The 6,459-nt window shown below is 46.9% G+C and overlaps 15 non-coding genes across 15 annotated transcripts; all 15 read left to right on the top strand.

The window, feature by feature from the left end:
* The first annotated feature begins 230 nt into the window (after positions 1 to 230).
* Positions 231 to 302, top strand: TRNAP-UGG (transfer RNA proline (anticodon UGG)). Its single transcript has one exon. It is a non-coding gene; the product is annotated as a tRNA-Pro (tRNA).
* A 246-nt stretch (positions 303 to 548) lies between these two features.
* On the top strand, positions 549 to 620 carry TRNAP-UGG (transfer RNA proline (anticodon UGG)). Its single transcript has one exon. It is a non-coding gene; the product is annotated as a tRNA-Pro (tRNA).
* Positions 621 to 707: 87 nt separating this feature from the next.
* TRNAP-AGG (transfer RNA proline (anticodon AGG)) lies at positions 708 to 779 on the top strand. Its single transcript has one exon. It is a non-coding gene; the product is annotated as a tRNA-Pro (tRNA).
* Positions 780 to 866: 87 nt separating this feature from the next.
* Positions 867 to 938, top strand: TRNAP-UGG (transfer RNA proline (anticodon UGG)). Its single transcript has one exon. It is a non-coding gene; the product is annotated as a tRNA-Pro (tRNA).
* Positions 939 to 1,025: 87 nt separating this feature from the next.
* Positions 1,026 to 1,097, top strand: TRNAP-UGG (transfer RNA proline (anticodon UGG)). Its single transcript has one exon. It is a non-coding gene; the product is annotated as a tRNA-Pro (tRNA).
* A 563-nt stretch (positions 1,098 to 1,660) lies between these two features.
* Positions 1,661 to 1,732, top strand: TRNAP-UGG (transfer RNA proline (anticodon UGG)). The gene has a single exon. It is a non-coding gene; the product is annotated as a tRNA-Pro (tRNA).
* An 87-nt stretch (positions 1,733 to 1,819) lies between these two features.
* Positions 1,820 to 1,891, top strand: TRNAP-AGG (transfer RNA proline (anticodon AGG)). The gene has a single exon. It is a non-coding gene; the product is annotated as a tRNA-Pro (tRNA).
* Positions 1,892 to 1,978: 87 nt separating this feature from the next.
* Positions 1,979 to 2,050, top strand: TRNAP-UGG (transfer RNA proline (anticodon UGG)). Its single transcript has one exon. It is a non-coding gene; the product is annotated as a tRNA-Pro (tRNA).
* Positions 2,051 to 2,932: 882 nt separating this feature from the next.
* On the top strand, positions 2,933 to 3,004 carry TRNAP-UGG (transfer RNA proline (anticodon UGG)). The gene has a single exon. It is a non-coding gene; the product is annotated as a tRNA-Pro (tRNA).
* A 246-nt stretch (positions 3,005 to 3,250) lies between these two features.
* Positions 3,251 to 3,322, top strand: TRNAP-UGG (transfer RNA proline (anticodon UGG)). The gene has a single exon. It is a non-coding gene; the product is annotated as a tRNA-Pro (tRNA).
* Positions 3,323 to 3,551: 229 nt separating this feature from the next.
* Positions 3,552 to 3,623, top strand: TRNAP-AGG (transfer RNA proline (anticodon AGG)). Its single transcript has one exon. It is a non-coding gene; the product is annotated as a tRNA-Pro (tRNA).
* Positions 3,624 to 3,869: 246 nt separating this feature from the next.
* Positions 3,870 to 3,943, top strand: TRNAP-CGG (transfer RNA proline (anticodon CGG)). Its single transcript has one exon. It is a non-coding gene; the product is annotated as a tRNA-Pro (tRNA).
* Positions 3,944 to 4,028: 85 nt separating this feature from the next.
* On the top strand, positions 4,029 to 4,100 carry TRNAP-AGG (transfer RNA proline (anticodon AGG)). The gene has a single exon. It is a non-coding gene; the product is annotated as a tRNA-Pro (tRNA).
* Positions 4,101 to 4,187: 87 nt separating this feature from the next.
* Positions 4,188 to 4,259, top strand: TRNAP-CGG (transfer RNA proline (anticodon CGG)). The gene has a single exon. It is a non-coding gene; the product is annotated as a tRNA-Pro (tRNA).
* Positions 4,260 to 4,346: 87 nt separating this feature from the next.
* On the top strand, positions 4,347 to 4,418 carry TRNAP-CGG (transfer RNA proline (anticodon CGG)). Its single transcript has one exon. It is a non-coding gene; the product is annotated as a tRNA-Pro (tRNA).
* The last annotated feature ends 2,041 nt before the right edge of the window (positions 4,419 to 6,459 follow it).

The following is a 6,459-nucleotide window of genomic DNA, read 5'->3' as shown; positions in this document are numbered from 1 at the left end:
ACCGATCAGATTTATGGAGGGGACTTCAACGGGTTATTCAAGATATTCACATATTGAGAGCAAAGTAATATGGTCCGTTGGTCTAGGGGTATATTTCTCGCTTAGGGTGCGAGAGGTCCCGGGTTCAAATCCCGGATGGATCCCGCGGAAAATCTTTCTACCAATCAGATTTATGGAGGGGACTTCAACGGCTTAGGCTACATATTCACACATTGAGAGCAAAGTAACATGGTCCGTTGGTCTAGGGGTATGATTCTCGCTTTGGACGTGAGTGGTCCCGGGTTCAAGTCCCGGACGGACCCCGCTTAAAATCTTTCTACCAATCAATTTTATGGAGGAGACTTCAATGGGTTATTCAAGATATTCATATATTATGAAAAACGTAACATGGTCCGTTGGTCTAGGGTTATGATTCTCGCTTAGAGTGCGAGAGGTCACGGGTACAAATCCCGGACGGACCCCGCGGAAGATCTTTCTACAAACCAGTTTTATGGAGAAGTTTTCAACGGGTTAGGCTACATATTCACATATAGAGAGCAAAGTAACATGGTCCGTTGGTCTAGGGGTATGATTCTCGCTTTGGACGTGAGTGGTCCCGGGTTCAAGTCCCGGACGGACCCCGCTTAAAATCTTTCTACCAATCAATTTTATGGAGGAGACTTCAATGGGTTATTCAAGATATTCATATATTATGAAAAACGTAACATGGTCCGTTGGTCTAGGGGTATGATTCTCGCTTAGGGTGCGAGAGGTCCCGGGTTCAAATCCCGGACGGACCCCGCGGAAAATCTTTCTACCAATCAGTTTTATGGAGAAGACTTCAACGGGTTAGGCTACATATTCACATATTGAGAGCATTGTAACACGGTCCGTTGGTCTAGGGGTATGATTCTCGCTTTGGGTGCGAGAGGTCCCGGGTTCAAATCCCGGACGGACCCCGCGGGAAATCTTTCTAACAATCAGATTTATGGAGGAGGCTTCAACGGATTGGGCTACATATTCACATATTGAGAGCACACTAACATGGTCCGTTGGTCTAGGGGTTTGATTCTCGCTTTGGGTGCGAAAGGTCCCGGGTTCAAATCCCGGACGGACCTTGCGGAAGATCTTTCTACAAACCAGTTTTATGGAGAAGTTTTCAACGTGTTAAGCTACATATTCACATATTGAGAGCAAAGTAACATGGTCCGTTGGTCTAGGGGTATGATTATCGCTTCGGGGGCGAGAGGTCCCGGGTTCAAATCCCGGACGAAACCCGTGGAAAATCTTTTTGCCGATCAGATTTATGGAGGGGACTTCAACGGGTTATTCAAGATATTAACATATTGAGAGCAAAGTAATATGGTCCGTTGGTCTAGGGGTATATTTCTCGCTTAGGGTGCGAGAGGTCACGGGTTCAATTCCCGGACGGACCCCGCGGAAAATCTTTCTACCGATCAGATTTATGGAGGGGACTTCAACGGGTTATTTAAGATATTAACATATTGAGAGCAAAGTAATATGGTCCGTTGGTCTAGGGGTATGATCTCGCTTAGGGTGCGAGAGGTCCCGTTTTCAAATCCTGGACGGACCCCGCGGAAAGTCTTTCTACAAACCAGTTTTATGGAGAAGACTTCAACGGGTTATGCTTCATATTCACATATTGAGAGCAAAGTAACATGGTCCGTTGGTCTAGGGGTATGATTCTCGCTTTGGACGCGAGTGGTCCCGGGTTCAATTCCCGGACGGACCCCTCTTAAAATCTTTCTACCAATCAGTTTTATGGAGGAGACTTCAACGGGTTATTCAAGATATTCACATATTATGAAAAACGTAACATGGTCCGTTGGTCTAGGGGTATGACTCTCGCTTAGGGTGCGAGAGGTCCCGGGTTCAAATCCCGGACGGACCCCGCAGAAAATCTTTCTAACAATCAGTTTTATGGAGAAGACTTCAACGGGTTAGGCTACATATTCACATATTGAGAGCAAAGTAACACGGTCCGTTGGTCTAAGGGTATGATTCTCGCTTTGGGTGCGAGAGTTCCCGGGTTCAAATCCCGGACGGACCCCGCGGGAAATCTTTCTAACAATCAGATTTATGGAGGAGGCTTCAACGGATTAGGCTACATATTCACATATTGAGAGCAAACTGACATGGTCCGTTGGTCTAGGGGTTTGATTCTCGCTTTGGGTGCGAGAGGTCCCGGGTTCAAGTCCACGACGGACCTTGCGGAAGATCTTTCTACAAACCAGTTTTATGGAGAAGTTTTAAACGTGTTAGGCTACATATTCACATATTGAGAGTAGATTAACATGGTCCGTTGGTCTAGGGGTAGGGTTCTCGCTTTGGGTGCGATAGGTCCTGGGTTCAAATCCCGGACTGACCCCGCGGAAAATCTTTCTACCGATCAGATTTATGGAGGGGACTTCAACGGGTTATTCAAGATATTCACATATTGAGAGCAAAGTAATGTGGTCCGTTGGTCTAGGGGTATATTTCTCGCTTAGGTTGCGAGAGGTCCCGGGTTCAAATCCCGGACGGACCCCGTGGAAGATCTCTCTACAAACCAGTTTTATGGAGAAGTTTTCAACGTGTTAGGCTACATATTCACATATTGAGAGTAGATTAACATGGTCCGTTGGTCTAGGGGTAGGGTTCTCGCTTTGGGTGCGATAGGTCCCGGGTTCAAATCCCGGACGAACACCGCGGAAAATCTTTCTACCGATCAGATTTATGGAGGGGACTTCAACGGGTTATTCAAGATATTAACATATTGAGAGCAAAGTAATATGATCCGTTGGTCTAGGGGTATATTTCTCGCTTAGGGTGCGAGAGGTCCCGAGTTCAAATCCCCGACGGACCCCGCGGAAAATCTTTCTACCAATCAGTTTTATGGAGAAGACTTCAACGGGTTAGGCTACATATTCACATAATAAGAGCAAAGTAACACGGTCCGTTGGTCTAAGGGTATGATTCTCGCTTTGGGTGCGAGAGGTCCCGGGTTCAAATCCCGGACGGACCCCGCGGAAAATCTTTCTACCAATCAGTTTTATGGAGGAGGCTTCCTCGGATTAGGCTACATATTCATATATTGAGAGCAAACTAACATGGTCCGTTGGTCTAGGGGTATATTTCTCGCTTAGGGTGCGAGAGGTCCCGGGTTCAAATCTCGGACGGACCCCGCGGAAAATCTTTCTACAAACCAGTTTTATGGAGAAGTTTTCAACGTGTTAGGCTACATATTCACATATTGAGAGCAAATTAACATGGTCCGTTGGTCTAGGGGTATGATTCTCGCTTTGGGTGCGAGAGGTCCCGGGTTCAAATCCCGGACGGACCCCGCGTAAAATCTTTCTACCGATCAGATTTATGGAGGGGACTTCAACGGGTTAGGCTTCATATTCACATATTGAGAACGAAGTAAGGGGTATGATTCTCGCTTAGGGTGCGAGAGGTCCCGGGTTCAAATCCCGGACGGACCCCGCGGAAAATCTTTCTACCGATCAGATTTATGGAGGGGACTTTAACGGGTTATTCAAGATATTCACATATCGTGAAAAAAGTAACATGGTCCGTTGGTCTAGGGGTATGATTCTCGCTTAGGGTGCGAGAGGTCCCGGGTTCAAATCCCGGACGGACCCCGCGGAAAATCTTTCTATCAATCAGTTTTATGGAGAAGACTTCAACGGGTTAGGCTACATATTCACATATTGAGAGCAAATTAAAATGGTCCGTTGGTGTAGGGGTTTGGTTCTCGCTTCGGGTGCGAAAGGTCCCGGGTTCAAATCGCGGATGGACTCCACGGAAAATCTTTCTACCAATCAGTTTTATGGAGGAGACTTCAATGGGTTATTCAAGACATTCACATATTGAGACCAAAGTAATATGATCCGTTGGTCTAGGGGTATGATTCTCGCTTCGGGTGCGAGAGGTCCCGGGTTCAAATCCCGGACGGACCCCGCGGAAAATCTTTCTACCAATCAGATTTATGGAGGAGGCTTCAACGGGTTAGGCTACATATTCACATTTTGAGAGCAAACTAACATGGTCCGTTGGTCTAGGGGTATGGTTCTCGCTTAGGGTGCGAGAGGTCCCGGTTTCAAATCCCGGACGGACCACGCGGAAAGTCTTTGTACAAAACAGTTTTATGGAGAAGACTTCAACGGGTTATGCTTCATATTCACATATTGAGAGCACAGTAACATGGTCCGTTGGTCTAGGGGTATGATTATCGCTTCGGGTGCGAGAGGTCCCGGGTTCAAATCCCGGACGGACCCCACGGAAGATCTTTCTACAAACCAGTTTTATGGAGAAGTTTTCAACGGGTTATGCTTCATATTCACATATTGAGAGCACAGTAACATGGTCCGTTGGTCTAGGGGTATGATTATCGCTTCGGGTGCGAGAGGTCCCGGGTTCAAATCCCGGACGGACCCCACGGAAGATCTTTCTACCAATCAGACTTATGGAGGAGGCTTCAACGGGTTAGGCTACATATTCACTTATTGAGAGCAAACTAACATGGTCCGTTTGCCTAGGGGTAGTGTTCTCGCTTTGGGTGCGAGAGGTCCCGGTTTCAAGTCCCGGACGGACCCCGCGGAAAATCTTTCTACCAATCAGTTTTATGGAGGAGACTTCAACGGGTTATTCAAGAAATTCACATATTGTGAAAAACGTAACATGATCCGTTGGTCTAGGGGTATGATTCTCGCTTTGGGTGCGAGAGGTCCCGGTTTCAAGTCGCGGACGGACCCCGCGGAAAGTCTTTCTACAAAACAGTTTTATAGAGAAGACTTCAACGGGTTAGGCTTCATATTCACATATTGAGAGTAAAGTAAGGGGTATGGTTCTCGCTTTGGGTGCGAGAGGTCCCGGGTTCAATTACCGACGGACCCCGCGGAAAATCTTTCAACCAAACAGTTTTATGGAGAAGACTTCAACGGGTTAGGCTACATATTCACATATTGAGAGCAAAGTAACATGGTCCGTTGGTATAGAGGTATGATTCTCGCTTTGGGTGTGAGAGGTCCCGCGTTCAAATCCCGGACGGACCCCTCGGAAAATCTTTCTAACAATCAGATTTATGGAGGAGACTTCAACGGGTTATTCAAAATATTAACATATTGTGAAAACCGAACACGGTCAGTTGGTCTAGGGGTATGATTCTCGCTTTGGGTGCGAGAGGTCCCGGGTTTAAATCCCGGACGAGTAGGAGAAGCTAACGTCTTTGGCACTTTTCAATGTACAGGTAGAAAGGGGGTCGGCACCGGAAATCCCCGCTTCCTTCCCCCTTCCGGCAGGTGGCGCTGGGGGGTCGACATTTTCTTCCCCCCTCGGGTTAAGTCACCGAAGGTCATTGACCTCCGCAGAGTGGCGCGCGCGCTGATTGGCTGGCGCGGGGAGCACGTGGTTACCTGCGCGCTGATTGGCTGGCGCTTAACTACGCGGCGCGGGAACCACGTGGTTACCACGCGCGTGTACTGCGCGCTAATTGGCTGACTCGAAATTGTTCAAAATGGCGCCGATTGGTTGGTATTTTGGCGCGAAAAAAGGTCAGTACTCCTTTAAAGGAATTCCCAGGCTCGCTATACTCGGGCATTGTTAAAGTGGTGACAGGTTTGATTGATTGAGCAGGTGTAGAAATAACTTAGCGGCGCAAATACCTTTAGTGACAATACCGAGAGAAAAACCTATTAATTATGTCATCGAATTAAATTGAGTCGCGCTGGAAATGCGTTAGTGAACAATCCTTTCGCATAGTCATGGTAGAACCGGTTCATTCCGCTTTCGTTAAGTAATTAATCATTTTGACAAATTGACAATAGGACTGTCACGCGATTATTTTGTTCTTTCCCCCCCTTACCTTGCGAGTATAAAAGAAACCGCCCAACGGTCAATTTCGCAGAAGCTACTAACAGCGCACCCACTCTCCGACGACCAATCAGCAAGATGGTAATTATGTTTTTGAAATTTTTTAAGCGAGATTAGTTTTTAATCTCTATATGTCTTAGGCAGCCCGAGACGACATTAAGCTCGATTATGACACTCCCCCAACAGCACCAGTGAAGTTGCCCGAAGTATACGCTAGAAAATCAAAAGTCGGCGAAGTAATTAAAAAAAATAAACCTCGACAATTATTTGCGGGGAAAGGGGCTAACCAAGACATAGAAAAATTAACAAAGAATACCACTTGGCACGATATTGTATTAGAATTCTCCGAGCTCGGAGATTTGGGCGTTAAAATAACGACCTTTGACCAAAAAATATATATAGATATAAGGCGTTACGCCACGCACGTAGCATCCAGTCTTCCGCAACCGACTAAACAGGGTGTATGCGTTAAACTAGAATCAGGACCCCAGCTTAAAGCAGCCTTAGAAGACGTCAAGGACCTAGACGCCGTTAACCTAATTGAGGGTGACAAATTAGAAATTCGCCATAGCCAGGCCACCGGTCACACTTGCTTGACCAAAAATT

Source organism: Leiobunum rupestre, chromosome 10, assembly GCF_980474605.1.
Source record: "Leiobunum rupestre chromosome 10, qqLeiRupe1.1.hap1, whole genome shotgun sequence".
In the NCBI taxonomy this organism is placed as follows: domain Eukaryota; kingdom Metazoa; phylum Arthropoda; class Arachnida; order Opiliones; family Sclerosomatidae; genus Leiobunum; species Leiobunum rupestre.
The sequence above is the reverse complement of the archived record's forward strand: the minus strand, read 5'-3'. Positions and strand labels throughout refer to the sequence as shown.